General features: G+C 40.1%; 1 long non-coding RNA gene across 1 annotated transcript; it reads left to right on the top strand.

Annotated features, from left to right (window-relative positions):
* The first annotated feature begins 555 nt into the window (after positions 1–555).
* LOC115832394 lies at positions 556–19103 on the top strand. The gene is made up of 3 exons (XR_004027890.1): positions 556–566; positions 11320–11327; positions 19021–19103. It is a non-coding gene; the product is annotated as an uncharacterized LOC115832394 (long non-coding RNA).
* Positions 19104–27483: the final 8380 nt, after the last annotated feature.

Below are 27483 nucleotides of genomic sequence, written 5' to 3'. Positions count from 1 at the left end.
CTTTTGAATGTGTTTGCTCTTGCTTCTCTAGTTCTTTTAATTGTGATGTTAGGGTGTCAATTTTAGATCTTTCCTGCTTTCTCTTGTGGGCATTTAGTGCTACAAATTTCCCTCCATACACTGCTTTTAATGTGTCCCAGAGATTCTGGTATGTTGTATCTTTGTTCTCGTTGGTTTCAAAGAACATCTTTATTTCTGCCTTCATTTTATTATGTACCCAGTAGTCATTCAGGAGCAGGTTGTTTAGTTTCCATGTAGTTCAGCAGTTTTTGAGTGAGTTTCTTAATCCTGAGTTCTAGTTTGATTGCACTGTGGTCTGAGAGACAGTTTGTTACAATTTCTGTTCTTTTACATTTGTTGAGGAGTGCCTTACTTCCAACTATGTGGTCAATTTTGGAATAGGTGTGGTGTGGTGCTGAAAAGAATGTATATTCTGTTGATTTGGGGTGGAGAGTTCTGTAGATATCTATTAGGTCTGCTTGGTGCAGAGCTGAGTTCAATTCCTGGATATCCTTCCTAACTTTCTGTCTCGTTGATCTGTCTAATGTGGACAGAGGGGTGTTAAAGTCTCCCATTATTATTGTGTGGGAGTCTAAGTCTCTTTGTAAGTCTCTAAGGCCTTGCTTTGTGAATCTGGGTGCTCCTCTATTGGGTGCATATATATTCAGGATAGTTTGCTCTTCTTGTTGAATTGATCCCTTTACCATTATGTAATGACCTTCTTTGTCTCTTTGATCTTTGTTGGTTTAAAGTCTGTTTTATCAGAGACTAGGATTGCAGCCCCTGCCTTTTTTTGTTTTCCATTTGCTTGGTAGATCTTCCTCCATCCCTTTATTTTGAGTCTATGTGTGTCTCTGCACGTGAGATGGGTTTCCTGAATACAGCACACTGATGGGTCCTGACTCTATCCAATTTGCCAGTCTGTGTCTTTTAATTGGAGCATTTAGCCCATTTACATTTAAGGTTAATATTGTTATGTGTGAATTTGATCTTGTCATTATGATGTTAGCTGTTTATTTTGCTCATTAGTTGATGCAGTTTCTTCCTAGCCTCGATGGTCTTTACATTTTGGCATGTTTTTGCAGTGGCTGGTATGGGTTTTTCTTTTCCATGTTTAGTGCTTCCTTCAGGATCTCTTGTAGGGCAGGCCTGGCAGTGACAAAATCTCTCAGCATTTGCTTGTCTGTAAAGGATCTGACAATTATGTGTCTTGGAGTTGCTCTTCTCGAAGAGTATCTTTGTGATGTTCTCTGTATTTCCTGAATTTGAATGTTGGCCTGCCTTGCTAGATTGGGGAAGTTCTCCTGGATAATATCCTCCAGAGTGTTTTCCAACTTGGTTCCATTCTCCCCATCACTTTCAGGTACACCAATCAGACGTAGATTTGGTCTTTTCACATAGTCCCATATTTCTTGGAGGCTTTGTTCATTTCTTTTTGTTCTTTTTTCTCTAAACTTCTCTTCTCACTTCATTTCATTCATTTGATCTTCCGTCACTGATACCCTTTCTTCCAGTTGATCGCATCAGCTACTGAGGCTTTTGCATTCGTCACATAGTTCTCTTGCCGTGGTTTTCAGCTCCATCAGGTCCTTTAAGGATTTCTCTGCACTGGCTATTCTAGTTAGCCATTCATCTAATCTTTTTTCAAGGTTTTTAACTTCTTTGCAATGGGTTAGAACTTCCTCCTTTAGCTTGGAGTAGTTTGATCATCTGAAGCCTTCTTCTCTCGACTCGTCAAAGTCATTCTCCATCCAGCTTTGTTCCGTGGCTGGTAAGGAGCTGCATTCCTTTGGAGGAGGACAGGCACACTGATTTTTAGAATTTTCAGTTTTTCTGCTCTGTTTTTTCCCCATCTTTGTGGTTTTATCTACCTTTGTTCTTTGATGATGGTGACGTGCAGATGGGGTTTTGCTGTGGATGTCCTGTTTGTTAGTTTTCCTTCTAACAGTCAAGACCCTCAGCTGCAGGTCTGTTGGAGCTTGCCGGAGGTCCACTCCAGACCCTGTTTGCCTGGATATCAGCAGCAGAGGCTGCAGAACAGTGGATATTGTTGAACAGCAAATGTTGCTGCCTGATCGTTCCTCTGGAAGTTTTGTCTCAGAGGAGTACCCAGCAGTGTGATCTGTCAGTCTGCCCCTACTGGGGGGTGCCTCCCAGTTAGGCTACTCAGGGGTCAGGGACCCACTTGAGGAGGCAGTCTGTCCATTCTCAGATCTCCAGCTGCATGCTGGGAGAACCACTACTCTCTTCAAAGCTGTCAGACAGGGACATTTAAGTCTGCAGAGGTTTCTGCTCCCTTTTGTTTGGCTATGCCCTGCCGCCAGAGGTCGAGTCTACAGAGGCAGGCAGGCCCCCTTGAGCTGCGGTGGGCTCCACCCAGTTCGAGCTTCCGGGCCACTTTGTTTACCTACTGAAGGCTCAGCAATGGCGGGCACCCCTCCCCCAGCCTCGCTGCCACCTTGCAGTTCGATCTCCAACTGCTGTGCTAGCAATGAGTGAGGCTCTGTGGGCATAGGACCCTCAGAGCCAGGTGCAGGATATAATTTCCTGGTATGCCATTTGCTAAGACCGTTGGAAAAGCGTAGTATTAGGGTGGGGGTGACCCGATTTTCCAGGTGCCATCTGTCACCCCTTTCCGTGGCTTGGAAAGGAATTCCCTGACCCCTTGAGCTTCCTGGGTGAGGTGATGCCTCGCCCTGCTGTGGCTCACTCTCGGTGCACTGCACCCACTGTCCTGCACCCAGTGTCCTACGATCCCCAGTGAGATGCACCCGGTACCTTAGTTGGAAATGCAGAAATCATTCATCTTCTGCATCGCTCATGCTGGGAGCTGTAGACTGGAGCTGTTCCTATTCAGCCATCTTGGCTCTTAAATTCTTTATTACAACAGACGATGGTATTATCTTTTTTTTTTCAAGCCTGGGGAAAATTTTTGGCCCATGGATATGAGACTCTTTCCAATGTCTGAATTATCAGGCCTTTTAGGGGAATGAAGTATAGTAGTCTGCTTCTACCACCCTATAGAAATGGAAGGTTTTTATGTCTGGATGCCAATTCCAATGACCATTTTTTAATGTTCATCTTACGAAGTTAGGATCATATTGTAGAAAGAACATGACTTTAGAGTCAGTCTAACTTGGGCTCTAATACCCACCCCATAATTTTATAGCTGTGTCATCTTTGATAAACTACATTACACAGCAGAACCTCCATGTTTTCATCTGAAACATAAGGGTATAATACCAACCCTAGGGCTTTTATGAAAATCAAATAAGATCATTTTAGATTGTAAATCTGTGAGTGGGGCAGCATATTTATTTTTCACTGTCATATGTCCTGTGACGTAGCCAGTACCTCACACAGTACTGTGGACATAGTCCTCAGTACCATCTGTTGAATAAATGAATTAGCTAACATAGCACCTTACATATAGAAGATGCTCAGTTTCAGGCAGGGCGCAGTGACTCACTCCCATAATCTCAGCACTTTGGGAAGCCAAGACGGGCAGATTACAAGGTCAGGAGTTCGAGACCAGCCTGGCCAACATGGTGAAACCCTGTCTCTACTAAAGATACAAAAAGTTAGCCGGGCATGGTGGTGTGTGCCTGTAATCCCAGCTACTCAGGAGGCTGAGGCAGCAGAATTGCTTAAATCCAGGAGGCAGATGTTGCAGTGAACTGAGATCGTGCCAATGCACTCCAGCCTGGGTGACAGGGCAAGACTCCATCTCAAAAAAAAAATAATAATAAATGAATAATAAAAAATAAGATGCTTAATTTCTGCTAGTGTTTGTCCACCTAAACTTTTTATTTTTGCACTCACTATTGTTTAGCATTGCCTCCTTGAAACTCTGTTTTCTTGCCTTTTGGGGCTGCATGTTTACTTTAGAACTTCTGTAATGCTTTGTGTTAATTGTCCATTTTCTAAGTGTTAGTACTCTCATGAAGTGTACTTTGACTCTCATCTTTTTTCATCCTAACTTGCAGCCTTGAGCAGAACTATATTGCCAGTTAAATGTGAGAAGTGAAGATGAGAACTCAAGAAGGGTTCTCAGCTTCCAGTCCTGTTGTCTGGGTGTACAGGGGCTGGTGCTGGCAATCACAGACAGAGGGATTTCAGTTATATGCAGGGTGTGAGTTGTGTGACTATTAAAGTAGGCTATGCACAGTGTGAACAGAGCCTGGACAGAGGTGCTTAAAATGTGTATACACACACACACACACACACACACACACACACACATATATATATATATATATATATATATATATATGAATGAAGTGGTATGTAGAGCAGACATTTGGAAGAACCAACAAGATATGGTATTTAATTAGGTTAGAGGTTGGAAGGCAAGGAAAAGAGAAGACTGAAGTTTTTAGGTAACCAGAGAAGTAGAGGTATGTTAAGAGAAACAGAAAAATCATAAGTTACTAATTTTCAGAAAATGTTGATGAAATTCTGTTTTTTATGTGTTAGATTATAAGAGTAATTATATAAAGTCATTATTGTACAGAGCAGAAATACAATTACAGTCAGCCCTCTATATCGGCAGATTCTGCATTCTCAAATTTAACTACAGATTGAAAATATAGTATCCATAGGATGTGGAACCCACAGATAAGGAGGGCTGACATTTTGTATCCACAGATTCCACAGGGCTGGCTGCAGGACTTGAACATATGAGGATTTGATATCTATGAGGTTCCTGGAACCAATCCCCTACTGATTCCTAGGATGATTGTATTCATATATGGGCTGCTGAGATGTTTTCTTCTAACTAAATGCACCTCAAATACCTTGTTTTTTGTTTTCATGTCTAGTTTTTAATCTTAGTGCAACTATTCAATATTGTCAGTTATTTTTTCTATTGCCAGATTCTATCAATGAATTTTTTTTTATATTCAATATTTTTAAAAATTTTATTTATTTATTTTTGAGACAGGGTCTTGCTCTGTTGCCCAGGGTAGAGTACAGTGTCGTGATCATGGCCCACTGCAACCTCAAACTCCCAGGCTCAAGCAGTCCTCCGGTCTTAGCCTCCTGAGTAGCTGGGGTTACAGGGGCACATCACCATGCCTGGGTAATGTTTTTGTTTTTTGCAGAAAAAAAGTCTCACTATGTTGTCCAGGTTGGTCTCAAACTCCTGAGCTCAAGCAATCCCCCTACTTCGGCCTCCAAAAGTGCTGAGACTACAGGCATGAGGCACCATTTTTTTTTAATACTTTAAGCTCTAGAGTACATGTGCACAATGTGCAGGTTTGTTACATATGTATACGTGTGCCAAGTTGGTTTGCTGCACCCATTAACTTGTCATTTACATTAGGTATTTCTCCTAATGCTATCCTTCCCCCATCCCCCCACCCCATGACAGGCCCTGGTGTGTGATGTTCCCCACCCGGTGTCCAAGTGTTCTTATTGTTCAATTCCCACCTATGAATGAGAACATGCGGGAGGCACCATATTTTATATTATTTATTGAGTGGATTACTATGTACTAGGCATTAGGCTGCAAGTTTTCATGCATTAAGTCATATAATCTTCAGAGAATCTCTGTGTCATAGATGGCTGTATTTATCATTTATTGCTTTCTAATCAGTTTCCAGTAAGACTTTTCTTGCTTTCCTACAAGCCCACACCTGCTGTATCCTCAAAGTACAAAATTCTCCACGATATGTTCAAGGCATGTTAAGTGTTAACTAATACTTTACCCGAAGCCCACTCACTGTCTGGTTCCAAAGCCACTTTTACATTTTAGGTGTCTGTTAAAACAGCACCACACTTTCATTACCAAAATCTGTATTAGTGATCTATTGCTGTATTAAAAATTACCCCACAGCTTAGTGATTGAAAAATAGCACACATTTGTCTCAGAGTTTCTTATTATCAGGAATCTAGGAGTAGCTTAGCTGGGTCATTTTAACTCAGGGTCTCTCACAAAGCTGCAATTAACATGTTGGCCAAAATGCAGTCATCCCAAGTCTCCATTGGGAAGATCCACTCTCTCTCTCTCTTTTTTTTTTTTTTTTCGAGATGAATTCTCACTCTGTCACCTAGGCTGGAGTGCAGTGGCACGATCTCGGCTCACTGCGACCTCCACCTCCAGGGTTCTAGCCATTCTCCTGCCTCAGCCTCCCAAGTAGCTGGGACTACAGGCATGTGCCACCACGACTGGCTAATTTTTGTATTTTTTAGTAGAGCCAGGGTTTCACCGTATTGGCTAGGCTAGTCTCAAACTCTTGACCTCAAGCGATGGGAGGGTCCACTTTCAAGGTCACTCACACAATTGTTGGTAGGACTCCAAAGATCCACTTCTAAGCTCTCTTACTTGGTTGTTGACAGGCCTCATGTCCTTGTTGCTTGTTGGCTGCAGACATCAGTTCCTTGCCACATTGGCCTCTCCATGAGGCTGCTCACATGTGCAGCTTGCTTCTCCCAGAATAAGGTTTCTGATAGAGGAAGAATGGACATTATAACCTAATCTCAGAGGTGACATCTCACTGCTTCTGATGTATTCTATTTGTTGAAAGTGAGTAATTAAATCCAGCTCACATTCAAGGGATGGGGACTCCACAAGGACATGAACACTAATGAACCAGGAATTATTGTAGCCCATCTTCTGGGCTGTCTACTACCATGAGAAAACTGAAACACACAGAGACAAGTAACTTTTAGCTGAATTACACGAAAGGTGGGTCTGACTCTAGAGTCTCAATTCTTGATGGCTACATTATACTGTTTTCATAAATATATTGTGTGCTAAGAAATCAGATAGCCTATTTGTTAGAGAAATTCAGAAATACTATTCGTAGCTCCCTTTGAAGACTTATGGAGTTAAGCATGTAAGCTTTTTGTTTATTTGCTTTATATCAGGCTATTGCAGAGACATACAGAAAATTTTTTGTTATTGTTGATCATGGTGTTGTTTATTTTAGCTTACATTTGAGCTGGGTTTCAAGTGTTAAACTTCCAGATAACCATGATGTTTCATAACTATAATTATAAAACGAAGAATAAAAAAAATTGAATCAACATTCCTGTTTATTCACTTTAGGGTTCTGAGTACAATGAGAAAAAGAATATAGCTCCATAAAATTACCCTAGAAGGGACAAAGAAAGATCCAAGAAAATTCCAATATGAAATCTAAATAAACATTAAAGCCAGAGTTGTGTTAAATGTATGAGGGAGGAGGAAAAATTGTGCAAACTAATGTATATTAATGCTTACCTTTAACTTTCCAATCAAGCAATATATTGTGATAGCAAATGTTACATGTTTGATAAAATTAAATGTGTTTAATTCCTTTAGAAAGCTTTGCTTACTATTCAGCAATCAGATTTCATTCATGTAGAAGGTCTGGTCAGCTTACGTGATGAGAAGGTCATCTGCTACAACCTAGTTAGGAGGACTTGGACAGTAGTTAACGAACAAATACCATATCACTGTGTCCCTGGAGTTCTGCTGTACAAGACAAATGATGCTTTTTCAAGAGGAAGCTGAGACTGTAATTTCTCCAATGTGTAACAGATCTTTGCATCTACTTAGCAGTTAAGGAGCCTGAAGTGATTTTAAAATACTTTCAAGTTTTCAAGAAAGCATTTAGACTCATTTCTTTTGTCACTGTTTCCTCTGCTCTATGGGACACCCATACTATGAAAGACTCAGTGGAAAAAGAAAATTCTGTGGAATAAGTTTGTGAATAAATAAGCCTGTGAAAAAAAGAACAATCTGTTAAACATAGACCTGAGCCAACAGATGTAAGAGAATGGATTTGTGCTACTGTGGTTTGACCACACAATCTCTGTCAAATGAGCCTCCCAGGGAAGTGGCCATGAGGTGGGAAACCTTTATCTAAGCTCTGATGCAAGGAGGTGAGCTTGCCTCTCCACACCCCATACCTTGTCTCCTCTTATCTTACTGTTCTTGTTGTGGGAATTATACCAGCAAACCATACCCTGATCCCAAGAAAGGAAGAAAAGCAACTCCATCTCCCTCTCTTTATTTTTCTCCTTTGATGCCAGCAGTCAGGTTTGGGTAGGCTGTGTTTTTTCCTTCTTTGCCCAAATGACAGCCTTGAAATTGTTAAAATTGCATGTAACTTTCTCCTTAGTTTCAGGGTGAGATGCTCATAGATGACTGAGAGACATAAGTACGTAAATAATGAAATATTGTAAGATGTGATAAATGCTATGCAGATATATAAAGTGCTAAGAGAATGCACAGAAATTAATGACTCCAAATGGAACAATGTGCTGGATATTCACACTTTGCCTCTTTCAGATCCACTGTTCATCCTCCCCTTCTGCACCCCTCTGCCTTGCTTTGTGCACTTGTAAACCGAAGCAGACTTCTATGGACTTCACAGCAGGCTTCTCTTGCTCTCCATTGCTTCTGCTTGAGTTTGGCCAATGGAAGGCACCATTCCTTGCTAGTTACCCTTAACTCTGCCTGCATCTTAGTGAATAGTCCCTTTATTGCATTCTTCTGAATTACACCTGCTGAGTGTGTCATCTCCTCCCTACTGAATCGCTGACTCTAAAATGACTGGATAAATGAAAAGAATTAATCATACCAGGGCCATAGCTTGCTTTTATAGATAGTGCTATCTTTTAGGTGAAAAACCACCTTTGGAGTACAGAAATTATATAAAGAAGAAAAAATTAGGCCCTTTGATGATTCTTTAAATCTTATGATTGTATCATTACAAAAATTTATTGTAAAATTTTAGCCAACTCTGAAAGCAGCTATGAGAGAAGCATTTTAAACATGAATTCAGGTCTTCTACATTAGGTAAGAGAGCAGTTAATTTTTATGAACATGATATTGCTTCAAGCTTCCTTTTAAGTGTGATGTCTTTAAATATATCCCATAAGAGAATCTACTCAAACACGTACATTTTGAAAACCCATTTTACCTGCAAATCTTGCCAAATATATATCACTTCCGTAAATTGCTCTATTTTTTTTTTACTCAGAAAGGTATTTGGCTCCGTCTCAAAATTTGAAAATCATTAAAGGAAAATAGTAAGTGATTACAATAATTCTTTAAGCTTTCAATTAATGTATGATTCAATTTGACAAAATGTGATAGAAAAATTTATTTTTCTAGATTTGCTTGTTGAGGAGAAGTTAATGTTTACAGATAGTAAAAGATAGTTTAAAATAATTAAAGAAAACAAGAACCCTTTTGGGATATAGTTTATACCCTTATGTATAGAAAGATTTTCTAGTCCCTATTATATTTTAAAAGAATTACTTTTCCATGGAGACATACTAAATAAATGCCATAATTGTGCAAATGACTTATAAGAAAAGACAATAGACAGATAATCAGCATACTAGGGCTAGTTTTTGGCTCATATGTCATTAAACATGTTAGGTCTCAGTTTCTTCATTTATAATATAAGATGTTGGACTGGATCTCTTTTCCAAGCCATTTCTCAACATTAAGAATACAGTATGTTTTGTCCAGCAGAGACACATAATTTTTTCAAAGGCAGGATAATTTCAGTTAACAAAAATCCTGAGAGCTAGACTAGATGAAGAAGTTGAAAGGTAGCAATGTCTAAGTAAGTTCAACCCAATCAGAAGATGTCCCTTTGGTCCTCTTAGGTGACCATAACTCCTCTGCACTATTGCTTTATGCCATGGGGTCCAGATTATCCTGTTCCAGTGATATATTTTCTATTAGAAAGGTGTCTGGGGATAGTTCTGATGTTATTTTAAGCTAGAGAGAGGCCCAGAAATAAACCAGCAAGTGACAGATCTAATGAGGTCAATTGCACGGCTTTATGTGAGGCCAGACAAAGGTGAGTTTGTAAAACACTAGGTTTGCATTGCTGTCTCCATCTTTCATTTCCATATAAATTCAGTAACAGTCTCGAGACACCAGCAGAAGTATAGCGTGCTGAACAAAAACCTTTCAAATAGATCCTTTCCTGAAGAATTTCATGAAGCAGCAGCAGCTATTTAAAGCAGCATGTATGTCATTTTCCATGAGAAAATTGAACCAAAGAAATTTGCTTTTCCATTGGTGTTATCTTCCTGAATTCTAGATATCTTTATAGATGTACTATAGCTAGAGCTCAAATATTTATATTCCAAATGAGCTTTTAAGAGATTCAATCCTTGTTTTCCCAAACCAAGATTTCAATAAAAACAGTTTGGACTAGCTAGCAGAATTTTATGGTTTATATCACCAGAGACTAAATATAAAACTTGAAGAAATATGTTTTGCAAGAGATTTATATCTCTTTTCACGTATTAACATTTTAAAAACCTATTGCTTCAGTATTTTTTCTCAGTCATCATAGTGGCAAATTGCTTACATAAATAACTGTCCAAATGAAATTAATGATCACTAGCAAAGAGAACACAAATAGTCAACTTGGAATATATCAGCATGTCCATTTCTGTTTGGTGCCATGTAATAACAGTAATTTAAAAAAAAAACACACACACACACACGCATACAACACCTGGTTCCCATTTAAAAAAGAGAAATTAAACTGTAGCTTTTCAATGCTGACCTCCCTGAGACAGAAAGGTGAATAAGAGGTGTTTGTTTGTTTTTGAGTGGTACAGCCAATTTTCAGACAAATGCAATGTTTATTAATAAGGGCAAATTGTATTTTCACCTCTTAGGCTGGATCTGGAAATTTGAAGTGCTATTTGTCACATTCTGATATGACAGATTTAGAAATCAGAATGACTTGTGGCCTACATATAGGCCCAAGAATACAGGGATTCCCACTTAGCCTCGCTTCTGCTCACAGCAGCCAACAATAGTTTAAGAAACATGTGGAGATGCTTTGGGATTTTCAGGAATTGTCAATGCCTGTCTCAGTTGACCTAAAACTACCCCAGAGGATTTGTAAAATAAAGACCAATTAACCCTCAAAAATAACATACTGAGAAGTGTGGTTAAAATAGCAGCACTGTTCCTTCTTATTGAAAGGATTCATCGTTTTTAAAAACAGCATATTCCTCTGAATTAGGGCTATGTATTTTGAATTGTGACTGGGAAATTTGAAACTAAACTATCAGCTATTCTACTTTGAAATTCACTTAATGTAGCACCTGCCTAAGTGTCAGGTGTGTGCTCAATGACTGGCTTTATGAGATAGTGTTTTTGTCCAACTTTCCGTTGTAACATGTCAACTCCCTGGGGGCAGACACATCATCTCCAATTTCCCTCCTTACTAGATAAGTAGACAGCAAATGCTAAAAAGTTTGGCTGACTGACACATGTTGGCCATTAAGAAAATTAAAACAAAAAGATGGAGTTATTGTTTAAGGGGTACAGAGTTTATGTTTTGCAAGATAAAAAAGTTCTAGAGATGAATGGTAGGATGGTTGCACAACAATGTGAATGTACTTAATGCCACTGAACTGTACATTTAAAAATAGTTAAAATATTAAATTTTATGTTATGTATATTTTAATGCAAAAATGATGGAGTCATTAAAGGGGAGAGAAAATGGTAAAAGTGAAACTCAGACTTATTTTTATCTATATGTTCACAATTACAGATTGTTTTCTCTTTTCCTTCTTTTCCTTTGCTTACATCAAAGTGACTGATCACAAACCAATGGGGCCATTAAGATCTGTTATATGTATAGCTTGAAAATGTTCTTAAGTGTTCTTGATTGTATTATATATTTCTTATTTTTGTTATCTGATTTGATACAAAGGGATAGAAAATGCAAAAGGACCAAAGGTTTTATTAATTGTAGTATTACCCCATCTAAGTCAGGGCATACACTACTGAGAGGAATGTGAGGTGCTGATCCAGGATCTACCACTACTGAGCCCAACTTCGTCTTTGCAAAATCACTTTGGGATCATTACCAGCCCACAGAATCCTTTTTCACATGGGGAGGAAGATGCCAAGAAGTTCTGGGTTTATAAGAGGACTGTGGCCACAGGATGGGGGCAGAACAAAGGAGATATAGAAATGGATATTCTTTAGGTCCAGAAGAGGAAGGAAAAGAGAAAAAAAACTCTTTAATTTCTCCAGTGATTAATTTTTCTGATATGATTAATCTGTCATACTTCCACTGCTCTGTAAAAGCTACTCTATACATGTTAATATTTTCCTGTGTGTGATTAAAGGCAATGAATCTATATACTTAATTTACATAAGTGAATGTAATTCATATAACTATGCACAAAACGATAGATTAATATTCAAATGCATTTTTCAAATTTCTTTAGTTTTTTTTTTTTTTTTTGAGATAAGGCACCACCCAGGCGCAGTGGTGCCATGTTTGCTCACTGCAACCTCAACCTCCCAGGCTCAAGTGGTCCTCCAACTTCAGCCTCCCAAGTAGCTGGAACTACAGGCAAGCACCACCACACCTGGCTAATTTCTGTTTTGTTTTGTTTTGTTTTGTTTTGCTTTTTTGGGTAGAGATGGAGTTTTGCCACGTTACCCAGGCTGGTCTTGAACTCCCGGGCTCAAGCACGAGGAGTCTGGCCTTCCACATTGGCCTTCCAAACTGCTGGGATTACAGGCATGAGCCACTGTGCCTAGCCAAGTACTTTCAGAATATAAACTTTTGGCATGTTAAAATGTAAATGATTATTTTATGTATTTTTTAAACTATTGGAATGGAATATAAAAGCAATAACAAGTCAAAGATGTTGGCTTATAGTAAACCAAACTAAGCTGGTTTGGAATATATAAAAGTTGCTTGTTGTAATAATTATGTTTGTTTCTTTAGTGAATAGTGCAACTAAATGAATAGCCTTCAAAAACAATCCTTCAAATACTTTTACTAAACTTGATAGAACTTGGTGTTCAAGTTGGTGGAATACTTGAAGTGTTCTGGTGTAAATCAGCTAGTAAATGAAAATTTAGGTAAGCTTTTGAGAATACATGTTTCTTATTGATCTCTTTCTTCCTTTTGAAATTGATTTCTTATATGGTATATAAGAAAATATCAATTAGAACAAAAAGACTGAAATAAATGGCTAGAGGCTGGACATGTTTCTTTGAATGCAGTTTTTGACCTGAGTGTGTCCTGTGGTAGGTGACAGGTACTGTCCCAATATCCTCACTTATTTGACAGTCCCCATTTAGTCATGAGTTTAGTGGAGAAATAGAGCATGTATAGTATTTGCTAGATGCAAGGACAAGCACACTGAGCTCACTTCATAACCACATGATCATCACTGCCCTTGGATAATACAGTAAGGTTCTCTCTCTTCCTCTCTGTCTTGCTTACTTAAAAAATTTTAAACAGGCCAGGCGCCGTGGCTCATGCCTGTTATCCCAGCACTTTGGGAGGCCAAGGCAGGCGCGTTGCCTGAGCTCAGGAGTTTGCGACCAGCCTGGGCAACATGGTGAAACCCCGTCTCTACTGAAATACAAAAAATTTAGCCGAGTGTGGTGGTGTGTGCCTGTAGTCCCAGCTGCTCGGGAGGCTGAGGCAGAAGAATTGCTCGAACCTGGGAGGCTGAGGTTGCAGTGAGCCGAGATTGCACCACTGCACTCCAGCCTGGGTAACAGAGTGAGACTCTGCCTCAAAAAAAAAAAAAAAAAAAAAAAAAAAAAAAAAAAAAAAAAAAAAAAAAAAATTAAAACATACTTACTGTCAAAAAGCTGTGGGCCTCACTTATAACAATATTAGAATCACAGATTTGTATCACAGTTAAGTGGCAGTTGGCCTCAAAGTAGAAGTGGAATAAAGGCCCACTCAGTCATAGAAAACTACAATCTAGGCTCTGCCAAATTCATTATATTTGTGGGCAACAGGAAGGAGAAACCTGGAGTTATGATTATGGATGTAGATTTGTATCCCTTGGCAAGAGAACACTGGAACTGACATCTTACAAAACTGGAAGTCGGTTGTAGAAAGGACGACTCCCTAAAAACACCTAGATTAAAGGAAGATACTATGGACTCTTCCCAATTTGCCAAGTAATTATTTGGAGCACCTATTATATCAATCATGTAATGACTAAGAAGTAGTGCCCAAGGTACGATTTTCTGAGAGATGTTGATACAGGAGATTTTATCTTAAGGTATATATAAAGACAGGTTATTTTCACTTTAAGACAAAATAAATAGCTAACATTTAGAGAGCTCAAACTGTTTTGGAAACACTCTTCTCTGTATTATTTTATTTAATATTCTCATCTCTACGAGATGCTACTGTTATCATCAAACTCTTTTACAGAAAAAGAGACAAGTGTCACTGTACTACCTACGCCTACTCTGCTTAACAAAGAAGCCTTCCTGTAACCACAGCACCAAAAGATATGTCTCCAGAGAAGCTTCAATCCTCAAATTATGCTTAAGTTAGAATGCCATTTTGAAGCTAAAATATAAAGGTGACTCATTACCTGAATCCGGTACTGGAGACCCTGCAGCAAGTAATGGTCACCCCAGTTCATGCCCCATCGCATGGGGTGTGGTTATGAGGAACATGAGGGAGACCCGGAATAACTAGATCCAGGTATCACCTCCTCCTGCACCCCAGTTCATGCCCCATCGCAGGGGTGTGGTTATGAGGAACATGAGGGAGACCCGGAATAACTAGATCCAGGTACCACCTCCTCCTGCACCCCAGTTCATGCCCCATCACATGGGGTGTGGTTATGAGGAACATGAGGGAGACCCGGAATAACTAGATCCAGGTACCACCTCCTCCTGCACCCCAGTTCATGCCCCATCACATGGGGTGTGGTTATGAGGAACGTGAGGGAGACCCGGAAGAACTAGATCCAGGTATCACCTCTTCCTGGTGTGAAGGGTCTGGAGACTGACATTAGAATTTATTGTTACACCATTATATTAAATTTCTTTAGGAAGTTTATATTCTTCTTATTAAAGAATAGGGGGCCAGCCATTTCCCACAAATCCTCCACTTGACTTTATAAGGTTAGTAATTAGCAGTGCCAAGATTTTTGTTGTCCAGAGTAAATAAAACTAGATGAACATCATCTTAGATATTTGAATCATTTCTGTGTCATATTAAATATATTATTTCTCTGGGTCTCAGTTTTTTAACCCGTAGAATTAAGAAGTTCAAGCAAATAAGTCCTACAAAGCCCTTTTGACTGTAAAATCTGTAGATTCCAGGGCGTGATGGGAATCATAGCCTCATGTAGTTGCCCGAAATGGTGCTTCTTATCTTGGACATAGACATTCTCTTAGAGTTCTTTACCTGAAGCCTCACAAAACATTTAGCTACATATGTTTACCTGTTCATACTCCATGTTTGAAGGGTGTGGGGGCATGGGGTAATTTTTCTGCCTAGTCTCCAGTGTAAACCCTCTTCAGCTGATGACGTGGGAAGCCCAGACCCTCTCCTAAGGAGGAAGACCTTCCCAGGTGTGATTCATTTGTTTTTATCCTCCTTCTTCCCACCCTTCACCCTAAGAAGAGGAGGTACCTGGGCAGCCTAACTGTCTCTAAACTACAGTAGTTACTGCCTAGCAAGGCTTGGGTGCCTGTAAGCTCTATTGGGTAGTATAGTGCTGGCGTGTTGTGGCTTGTCTTTAGTGCTAATTAGCCATGACAGTAATAATTGCAGATGACGTGAAGCCTGAGGAGTGCTGAGAAAGGTGTACCATCTATATGATAATGGATAATTGAATATTTCTCCTTTCTGTTTCACAGCTTTGTGAACACCAGGTGTGGCAGATTTAAGCTGAGGCCTGTAAGTTCATTTGACATTTTCTTCCACCACAAGTGGCCCCTGCTGGGCTGATCTGTTCTTCCACTTGTTCCTCTGGCGCCTGCGCATGTGGAGAGGATTCTTCAATAGGGCACATCTGTTGTAGCCTCACAGATTCTTCTGCTGTTGGAGAGCTGTGTGTGTGGAAGAGTCCCTTTGTATGAAAATCATCCAGCCTCGACCACACAGTTCAGCAATTTTGCTGAAAGGAACAGTCTTGGCTGCACTTGGTGAGTCAGGATGACATTAGCAATCTTGCCTTGTTTCTGCTTTGCAGAAGGAAGAATCCCAGCTTCTATCCTTAGCTTGTGCTGTCGCTATACAGATAAATCATATGGTTTTCATGCTTGAACTGTATCAGACCTTATCTATTTGACAACACCTTTGTAAGACCTCTAAGTAGCAAGATCCTATGAGTGTTATCTACAGTAACATACAACCCTTAAACTGTATTCCTACACATTTTCTATTAGTCAGTAGTCACCAATTGCAGCTAAAAGCAAAAAGAGTGTTTCTGATGAAAAGAACAAAAGATTGCTTGTTTAGTCCCTCAGTTTTTTGAGTCACTTGTTGCTGTAGCTTTTAAAATTCAAGTTCTTTATCTTATATTGTCTGAGATTGTTCGTTGCTATTTGGCATATTTATGAGGGTCTAACAACTTTGTGTCGCTGGAACCTATTCTGATTTTCACTCTTCTGTGGGTGAATCAACACTTTGCGGTCTTTTTTTTTTTTCTTTTTTTGAGGGGGAAATGTTAGTAAGCCCTAAGCCCTGAAGGAAACTCCAGTTTGTTCTTTGAACTTCTTTTGTCCTCTGTGATTTGCTATAGCAACCGCCATACTTTGGGCATCTTTATTTGTATTTTAGTCTGTGACTAACAGGAGGAAGGCCCTCCTGAAGGTAAGGATCACCAATCAACTCTTGTTTTTGTATTCCTAATGCCTGGCATTGTGCTTATTTGGATAGATAGACGAATAATTAGATGAAATTTAGGTTTAATATTTGATGTTGTTCACAAATGATGTTTTGCATAGATAGCCAAATAATCTGAAGGAGTTTTCTTCATAAATCTTGCTAAGCTAAAAAAAACAAAAGTACTTCTGATAAGTTTTATCTATCCTGCAACTCCACCAGTTTCTCCTCATTTATCACACCTGTGCTACCTTTATTTGCCTCTCTGCCAAGACTGTTCATGAATGGCCACACTCTCATAGCCACCATATAATCCCCAACATCTTCAATATCTCAGTCCTACTGATCATCTGTGCTTTCTTGAAAGTCTCCCTTCCTTCTTGTAAGTTACACTGCTGAACTGCTTCTCTTCACTGCTTATTTCAAAAGGCTCTGTTTTTTTCTGTTTAGAAAATGTTTTCTTTTCTAAATATTCAGTCTCTGCCTTTTAAAAAAATATCATCTCTCTTGTTTGGGGATCATTGATCACCCATCATCTCTAGGCACACCTGTATCTCTTGCCCTGCTGTCTCTTCTATGACCTATGCCTACATTTTCAATTGCTTGTTCCACATCCCAACTTAGATGCTCTACCAACCCCCACCCCCCAAAAAAAACCATTTATTTTACTGAATGAGTTTTCAGAAGGCTGGCTTCTTCTTACTTTCTTAGTTCTGTTGAGAGCACTTCTCCTTTCTTGGTCTCCCAGGATAAATGTTTTGGTGTCACCTTTGATTCTTGTGCTTTTATTTCTCTATCTCTGGTGGGAGAGTCCTGAAGATTCTGTTTCCTACCTGTATCTGTCCAATTTGTTCTCCTCATTTCATACAGTGACAACCACTTTGTGATGGTTAACACTGAGTGTCAACTTGATTGGATTGAAGGATGCAAAATATTGATCTTGGGTGTATCTGTGAGGGTGTTGCCAAAGGAGATTAACTTGAGTCAGTGGACTGGGAAAGGCAGACCCACACTTAATCTGGGTGGGCACCATTTAATCAGCTGCCAGTACAGCTAGAATATAAAGCAGGCAGAAAAATGTGAAAAGACTAGGCCGGCCTAGCCTCCCAGCCTGTATCTTTCTTCTGTGCTGGATGCTTCCTGCCCTTGAACATCAAACTCCAAGTTCTTCAGTTTTGAGACTTGGACTGGCTTTCTTTCCTCCTCAGCTTGCAGATGGCCTATTGTGGGACCTTGTGATAGTGTGAATTAATACTTAATAAACTCCGCTTTAGATATATATCTATTTTATTAGTTCTGTACCTCTAGAGAACCCTGACTAATACAGATCTTAGGACCAGGGGTGGTTCCAGAGGAACAGTATATTAAGGATAGAGTTCTTTTGTTAGTTTTGGGGTTTTTGGAGTTGGCTGCTTAATATGATTAGACCCCAAAATGCTAAGGATTCTACTTCTAATAGTATGGAGAAGACTGATGCTCCTTGGCATGAACTGTTTAGAGAGTTATGCAAAATAAATGCATTTGACACTCCTGATTTACCGCTCATGAGAGGCAAGGAGTTTAGTGATTCTATACATAATGCCTTTGACCATATGTGGAGAACCAAGGAACATAATGAAGCTGGTTGTTTGCTCCTAAGTTCAACAGACAAAGTGATAAAAGAAAATAAGCTCAGGGATTCTAACTCATGGCTTCAGAAGCAGATACAGAGCCTCAAATCTGCTAAGATTTCCCTGAGTGAGAGTCTTATCTCCTAAAGAGAAAGAGCTGAAATTGTGGAAAAACAAACACAAACTCTTATCGTGCGAGTGGCTGACCTGCAACAAAAGATGTATCCACAGCCTCGCCAGGTGTCTACTGTTAAAGTGAGGACATTGATTGGAAGAGAATGAGATGTGTGGGAGGACCCTGATGAAGCTGGGAACACTGAGTTTGTAAGCTCTGATGAAACCTTTTTGCCCAAAGAAATAGTTTCCCTATCCCCAGTAATGGTAACATCCCCTCCCGGGCCCATGCTGCCATCAGCCTTTCCACCTTTGTCTGAGGAGATAAAGTGTGTGCTACCTGAGGCAACAGTGATGGCCTCCCCTGAGGCAGTTGCTGGCAAGATAATGTTGATTCTCTTCAGGTGCCACCCCCAACACCCCTGTTTGCTTCTAGACCTATAACTAGACTAAATTCCCAGAAGGCCCCGAGAGGTGAAGTTGAGAGTGTGACCCATGAGTAGGTGAGCTACATTAGAAAAGAATTGCTTGAGTTTTTTAATTTATACAAGCAGAAATTTGGAGAACAGGCATGGAAATGGATCTTAAGGGTGTGGAATAATGGTGGAAGGAACATAAAGTTGGATCAGGCTGAATTTATTGATTTGTGCCCGCTAAGTAGAAACTCTGAATTTAATATTGCAGTTCGGGGAATTAAAAAGGATACTAATAGTTTATTTGCCTGGTTGGCTGAAATATGGATTAAAAGATGGCCCACTGTGAGTGAGTTGGAAATGCCTGATCTCCCTTGGTTTAATGTAGAGGAAGGGATCCAAATGCTTAGGGAGATTGGGATGGGTAGCGTGAATTAGTCACTTTAGACCTACTCATCCCAGCTGGGAGGGTCCAGAAAATATACCCTTGACCAATGCCTTGTGAAATAGATTTGTGAGGGCAGCACCTGCATCTTTGAAGAGCACTGTAATTGCTCTTCTCTGTATGTCAGATCTAACATTGGGAACTGCAGTCACTCAGCTACAAAATTTAAATACAGTGGGAATAATTGGATCCTGAGGTGGCAGGGGCCAAGTGGCAGCACTCAACCATCAAAGGCAAGGTGGGCATACCTACTGTAATGAACAGCAGAGGCAAAGCAGCATTTATAATAGTCTGACTCCTGTAGTGCTCTAGCATTGGCTAATTAATCATGGTGTTTCTAGAACACCATGAAATTGAGAGGAAGCTTACTGCATTCCTACTTAATTTATATACACAGAAAAATTTCTAGGTTTTATGGACAAAAGACTAATTTGAATTATGAAAACAGAATCAGGGCCCCTCAATCAATTTCTAGACTTGAGCCAGTTTACAGACCCAGAACCCCTTGAATGAAGGGGAGGCTGGGTCCCCTTGCAAAGGGGACCCTACTACACTATTGACAATTTATGCTGTTAATCTTTCTCCCGTCCTCCCCCAAGGAGATCTCCAGCCTTTTACCAGGGTAACTGTGCACTGGGGATAGGGAAATGATCAGACATTTCGGGGACTACCGGACACTGGCTCTGAGCTGACGTTGATTCCAGGGGACCCAAAATGTCATTGTGGTCCTTTAGTTAAAGTAGGGTTTTATGAAGGTCAGGTAATTAATAGAGTTTTAGCACAGGTACAACTTACAGTGGGTCCTCGCACTCATCCTGTGGTCATTTCCCCAGTGCCAGAATGCATAATTGGCATAGACATACTTAGCAGCTGGCAAAACCCCCACATTGGCTCCCTGACTGGTAGGGTGAGGGATATTAGGGTGGAAAAGGCCAAATGGAAGCCATTAGAGCTGCCTCTACCTAGAAAAATAGTAAATCAGAAACAATGTTGTATCCCTGGAGAGATTGTGAAGATTAGTGCCACCATCAAGGACTTGAAAGATGCAGGGGTAGTGATTCCCACTACATTCCCATTCAACTCTCTTAATTGGCCTGTGCAGAAGACAGATGGATCTTGGAGAATGACATTGTAAGCTTAACTAAGTGGTGACTCCAATTGCAGCTGTTGTACAAGATGTGGTTTTATTGCTTGAGCAAATTAACACATCTCCTGGTACCTGGTATGTACCCATTGACTTGACACATGCCTTTTTCTACATTCCTGTCCATAAGGCCTACCAGAAGCAATTTACTTTCAGCTGGCAAGGCCAGCAATATACTTTTACTGTCCTACCTCAGGGGCATGTCAACTCTCTGGCTTTGTGTCATAATCTTATTGGGAGAGAACTTGATTGCTTTTTGCTTCCACAAGATATCACGTTGATCCATTACATTGATGACATTATGCTGATTGGATCCAGTCAGCAAGAAGTAGCAAACACACTGGGCTATTGGTGAGACATTTGCTTGCCAGAGTTTGGGAAATAAACCTGATTAAAATTCAGGGAGCTTCTACCTCAGTAAAATTTGTAAGGGTCTAGTGGTGTGGGACCTGTCGAGATATTCCTTCTAAGGTGAAGGATAAGTTGCTGCACTTGGCCCCTCCTACAACCAAGAAATGGGCACAGTGCCTACTGGACCTATTTGGATTTTGGAGGCAACATATTCCTCATTTGGGTGTGTTACTCCAGCCCATTTATTGAGTGACCTGAAAGGCTGCCAGTTTTGAGTGGGGTCCAGAACAGGAGAATGCTCTGCAACAGGTCCAGGCTGCTGTGCAAACTACTCTGCCACTTGGGCCATATGACCCAACAGATCCAATGGTGGTTGAGTTGTCAGTGGCAGACAAGGATGCTGTTTGGAGCCTTTGGTGGTCCCCTATACGTGAATCACATTGGAGGCCTCTAGGGTTTTGGAGCAAGACCCTGCCATCTTCTGCAGATAACTACTCTGCTTTTGAGAAACAGCTCTTAGCCTTTTACTGAGCTTTGGTGAATGTTTGACTATGAGTCATCAAGTCACCATGTGACCTGAACTACCTATCATGAACTGGGTGCTTTCTGACCCATGCAGTCATAAAGTGGGTCATGCACGGCAGCATTCCGTCATCAAATGGAAGTGGTATATATGTGATTGGGCTCTAGCAGGTCCTGAAGGCACAAGTAAGTTATGTGATGAAGTGTCTCAAATGCCCATGGTCTCCACTCCTGCCACCATGCCTTCTCTCCCCCAGCCTTCACTGATGGCCTCAGGGGGAATTTCCTATGAACAGCTGACAGAGGAAGAAAAAACTAGGGCCTGGTTTACAGATTGTTCTGCACAATATGCAGGCACCACCCGAAAGTGGACGGCTGCAGCACTACAGCCCCTTTCTAGGACATCCCTGAAGGACAGCAGTGAAAGGAAATCTTCCCAGTGGGCAGAACTTTGAGCAGTGTGCTTGGTTGTGTATTTTGCCTGGAAGGAGAAATGGCTAGATGTGCAATTATATACTGATTTATGGGCTGTCATCAATTGTTTGGCTGGATGGTCAGGGACTTGGAAGAAGCATGATTGGAAAATCAGAGATGAAGAAATTTGGGGAAGAAGTATGTGGATGGACTTCTCTGAGTGGCCAAAAACTGTGAAGATGTTTGTATCCTATGTGAGCACTCACCAACGGGTGACCTCAGCAAAGAAGGATTTTAATAATCAAGTGGCTAGGATGACCTGTTCTGTGGACACCACTCAGCCTGTTTCCCCAGTCACCCCTGTCATCATCTGATGGGCCTATGAAACAAATGGCCATGGTGGCAGGGATGGAGGTTACACATGGGCTCAGCAACATGGACTTCCACTTACCAAGGCTGACCTGGCTATGGCCACTGCTGAGTGCTCAATTTGTCAGCAGCAGAAACCAACACTGAACCCTCGATATGGCACCATTCCTCAGGGTCATCAACCAGCTACGTGATGGCAGGTTGATTATATTGTACCTCTTCCAACATGGAAAGGGCACAGTTTTGTCCTCACTGGAATAGACATTTACTCCTGATATGGGTTTGCCTATCCTACATGCAATGCTTTGGCCAAGACTACCATCCATGGGCTAATGCTTTATCCACTGTCATGATATTCTACACAGCATTGCCTCTGACCAAGGCACTCACTTCTTCAGCTAAATACATGTTGCAGTGGGCTCATGCTCATAGAATTCACTGGTCTTACCATGTTCCTCATCATCCTGAAGCCACTGGATTGGTAGAACTGTGGAATGGTCATTTTAAGTCACAATTACAATGACAATATTTGCAGGACTGGCCAGAAGGCCATGTATGCTCTGAATCAGCATCCAATATATGATATTGTTTCTTCCATAGCCAGGATTCATGGGTCCAGGAATCAAGGGGGGGAAAGTGGAAGTAGCACTACTCACCATCACCCCTAGTGATCCACTAGCAAAGTGTTTGCTTCCGATTCCAATGACATTATGTTCTGCTGGCCTAGAGGTCTCAGATCCAGAGGTAGAAACTCTGCCACCAGGAGACAACAATGATTCCATTAAACTAAAAGTTAAGATTGCCACCCAGACACTTTAGATTCCTCCTACCTTTAAGTCAACAGGCTAAGAAGGAAGTTACAGTGTTTGCTGGGGTGATTGACCCAGACTATCAAGACAAAATCAGTCTACTACTGCACAAGAGAAGTAAGGAAGAGAATGCATGGAATACAAGAGATTCATCAGGGCATCTCTTAGTATTACCATGCCTTGTGATTAAGGTAATGGGAAACTACAACAGCCCAATTCAAATGGCCCAGACCCTTCAGAAATGAAGGTTTGGGTCACTCCACTGGAAAAAAAACCAGTACCTGCTGAGGTGCTTGCTGAAGGCAAAGGGAATGCAGAATGGGTAGTAGAAGAAGGTAGTCATCAATACCAGCTACAACCACATGACCAGCTGCAGAAACGAGGACTCAACCGTCATGAGTATTTCCTCCTCCTTGTGTTAAAAACATGTTTGTACATGTATACACTTATACTAACAAAGTATCTTCATTTATTTCCTTTTCCTTCATCATGTAACATAAGATTTATTGACTTCATGTCAGCATTTAAGTATTGTTAACTTTATGTAATACTATTTGGGTTGAGGATTGGGGTGTTCCGGTTGTAAAAAAAGATAGTTCTATTATGTTAGTGTAATTGTGACCTTATTATTGTCTTTATTTGAAGATTACTTATGATCTCAGGAGATGTGTATGGGTTCAAGTTGACAAGAGGTGGACTTGTGATGGTTAACACTGAGTGTCAACTTGATTGGATTGATCCTGGGTGTGTCTGTGAGGATGTTGCCAAAGGAGATTAACATTTGAGTCAGTGGGCTGAGAAGGGCAGACCCACCCTTAATCTGAGTGGGCACCATTTAATCAGCTGCCAGCGAATATCAAGCAGGCAGAAAAATGTGAAAATACACTAGACTGGCCTAGCCTCCCAGTCTACATCGTTCTCCTGTGCTAGATGCTTCCTGCCCTCAGATATCAGACTCCAAGTTCTTCACTTTTGGGACTCAGACTGGCTCTCCTTGCTCCTCAGCTTGCAGATAGCCTATTGTGGGACCTTGTGATCATGTGAGTTAATACTAATAAACTCCTATACATATAAAATATAATATCATATATATATATATATATATCCTATTCTGTTCCTCTAGAGAACCCTAATGAATACACATTTTATTTCCAGTTTTTGCATGGCCCCCAACCGTATTCAGAGTTAATAGCTGTTCTTCCCACCTTCCAATCTGTAACTTAAGTTTCTTAGTCTTTAGTCGTAATCTGGTATTCCAGAACATCCAGTACCCAGATAAAATTTACCTTTTATTTTTTTTTTTTGCAATGCCTCTGCATTCTCCTACTGATGGAGACATTTTAAATTATTTTCTGTTATTTCCCTCATGTTTCTATACTTGGATATCTTTGTATGCTGTTCAATTTATTAGAATGCCCTTTCTAACATATTTGCCTCACAAACTTGTATTCATTTCTTATGATTTGATTCAAACATCACCTCCTGAAGAAACACTCAAAACTTTTATTACCCTTCTAACAGACATTGACTATGACTCAATGTGCTGTATTTAAAAATTGGTTTATACGTCTGTCCTCCCATTCAGCTGTGAGTGTCATAAGGGTAAGGATTGCCTTATTTCTCTTTCTCTAATCCTTTGTGTGGCATATAGTTAGCACTTTATAAATACTCACTAAATATTCTGAAAATACAGCTTCAATCGTTGTTAAATATATGGAAGATCTTAATTGGTTCCTTTCCCTGTGATTTCCGCTGAGTTGAGAAATAGACACAATGAAGCAGTGTACACCATCTGTTTCATTGTTGGCAAACCCAGATAAGAGAACTTGGTTGAGCCTTCTCGAGTAGGCAGTGGAAGCATGAGATGAGCCCCCCGACCATGGCCAAGCATAGCTGGCCCAGGATGGTGAGAGAGAGACTATTAGTTTTTGAGGTAACCCATGGAAATGTGAACCAATCAATTTGGCCATTGTTCCTCCTGAAGGGAAAAATGAGTTATGGAGGTAGAGTAGGACGACCAGCTCATCCCAGATTTCCCAGAACTTTCCTTGTTTTAGCACTGAAGTGCCATGTCCTGCAAACTCCCATAGTCTCAGCAAACTGGGATAGGTGATAACCTTAAAGTAGAAACAAGGATGGAAGCCATCTTCTCATCACTTGTGAAAGAACAGAAGAATTGGTGGCAAATGACATTATTAGATTGAAGAAAAGTTCTCCCCAACTATTATGCTCCTTAATGGTCCAACTATGAGTGGTTCTACCTTGTCCACTAAATTAATTATAAAATACTCACCTAGGCATTCTAGGACTTTGTCAATTTAGCCCCAGTCTGCCTTTTTTATTTATCACCTAGTATTCTACAAATGGCTATTGAGAACCTACCATTGGCCAGTTATATTTTAAACCCATGGAACAACATAGTAAAAAAAATTATAATATAAAAGGCTTTAAGCTTCCTATGGGCAAGGTCTGTGGTGATACACAGTCCCTAACATGGCCCTAGTGATGACTCCTTCCATGTTATGATTCTCTCCCTTTTAATGTGGGCTAGACCTATTGACCGACTTCTACTGAACAGAATAATGCAGATGTGATGGGATGGTGGGATGTCACTTCTGAGGTTAGGCTATATAAAGACAATGGCTTCTGTTTTGGGTGTTCGCTCTTGGACTGTTCTCCCTAAGGGAAGTCAGTTGTGTCCCAAGGCAGCCCTGTGGAGAAGCCTACATGGTAAGGGACTAAAGTATGCCGATAACAGTGTGAGTGAGATAGGAAGCAGATCCTTTTCTAGCCCCCTTCCTGTGCAGTTGAGCTTTCAGATCAAATAGGAGCTCTGGCCTGCAGCATAACTTCAACTCATGAGAGATTTGAGCCAGAGGCACCCACTGAGTCATAACTCAATTCCAAACCAATTGAAACTATAGAATAATACAATTTTGTTGTTTTTTTAAACCACTAGGTTTTGGGGTAGTTAGTTATGCAACAATATATAATGAATAATGAATACATCTATACCTGTGCTTCTTTTGTCAGATCCTTTTCACTGATGGTCTCCCTAATAAAGGGCTTGTATATAATAGATGCTCAATTTCACTAGAGAATGAATGAATGAATGACATGTCTCTCCTGAAAGAAATTCTGTTGTTTTTTTTTGCAAAAAAAATTGTAAAACTTGTTTGTATCAGGGACTCTGTCTTTGAAACAGGTTTATTTTTCTGTATTGCCTATGATAGTGTTTTATGCATATAAGATCTTAAATATTCTTTATTGGATTTGATGTCTTACTAGTTTTTAAATACATAAAATATGTGAAGCTACCACAGTGCTGAATTAGAATACAGAGTTGGAGCTCATCTGGATAAAACCCAAGCTTGTATGAATAAGTATAATGAAGACCAGTGAATTGATCTCAAGCCAAGTCATAACCTCATAATGTTTATTTCATTATTTCTTCTTTTTTGATGTTCATTACGTCAGTCACATCTTTTATCACTTGTTTAATTAGAAAATGGGCATGGGAATAGGCAGAAAATTTGGTGACTCTCATACCCATAATTAAAGCTATAAATTGGAAAGATTTCCCTATTTGGGGAATTGACTCAATTCCAAATGGCAGGGGAAGTGGTCATAGAATTGCAAATAGTACTAGCCCAGGAGTTAGGAGACTTGAGTTTTTGTCTTAGTTTTGTTAGTAAGTAGTCCTGTAAGTATAAAAATCCAAGTCCTTTCCTTGTGCTTTAGTTTCTTTATCAGTAAAATGAGAAGGCTGGGCTAAGGCTCTCTGTTTCTTTCTAGGAAGAAAAACAAAAGGCCCCTGTGGCTACCTTCTGTGAACTAGGCACTATTTAACTTTTACAAAAGATTTAAAAAAAGGCTTATTTTTTAATGACTAAATTATTTGAACTTGAAAAAATTAGTAATTTGCAGATTGTATGCAAACTGTGATTGAAAAAAGTCAGGGAAATCAGAGTGAGCCTAGAAAACAGGCTTCTGGGGAGAAGCAGATCTGCTGGGAATCACATGCCCCCAATAATGTGAGGTTACCAACCAGAGTGCAGAAGCTATTTGGAAAGCTGACCAATGGGATTGGGTGAGATTCAGTAATTATCAGCAATTGACTAATATTTATCTTTTATTCCTTGTCAACATTTCCAGGTGGGAGCCTCTCTTCTGTCTGGCACAGGGTAAGTACTCAATAAATATTTGTGAAATGAATGAATTTTTTAAAAAGTTCCTCTTTTTCCAAGTTCCTGTTCCATGACTCCATAATTAAGCATCTACCATGTGATAGGCACACTATAAAAGCCTGCTCAATGCACCTTCTTTCAGCTGATGGAGTGGTAAGATAAGGGACTTTGAAGGTGGTCTTATTTGGGGTTAAAGGTATGGACTTGCAAAGCGTCCTTAACCTCTCTACACTCCAGTTTCATCACACATAGATTATTTTTCTAATCTCAAAGGACTGTTAGAACTACTTTAGAATAAATAAAACAGTTACACGTAACATCTGACCCAGAATATAAGTTCAATATATTTTAGTTGTTTTCTTTTATTGCTTCACTTCCATTTTTAGTCACCTTTTCTCTATTATTATGTCCATGCAAAACAAAACAAGATGAAGCAAAGTAACAATAATACATCAAAGCCCACAATAGAATTGGAAAACGCTGTGTGTGTGCCTTGTGCCTTATGTGTAA

Source organism: Nomascus leucogenys, chromosome 22a, assembly GCF_006542625.1.
Source record: "Nomascus leucogenys isolate Asia chromosome 22a, Asia_NLE_v1, whole genome shotgun sequence".
Classification (NCBI taxonomy): domain Eukaryota; kingdom Metazoa; phylum Chordata; class Mammalia; order Primates; family Hylobatidae; genus Nomascus; species Nomascus leucogenys.
This window is presented reverse-complemented; position numbering and strand designations above follow the sequence as displayed.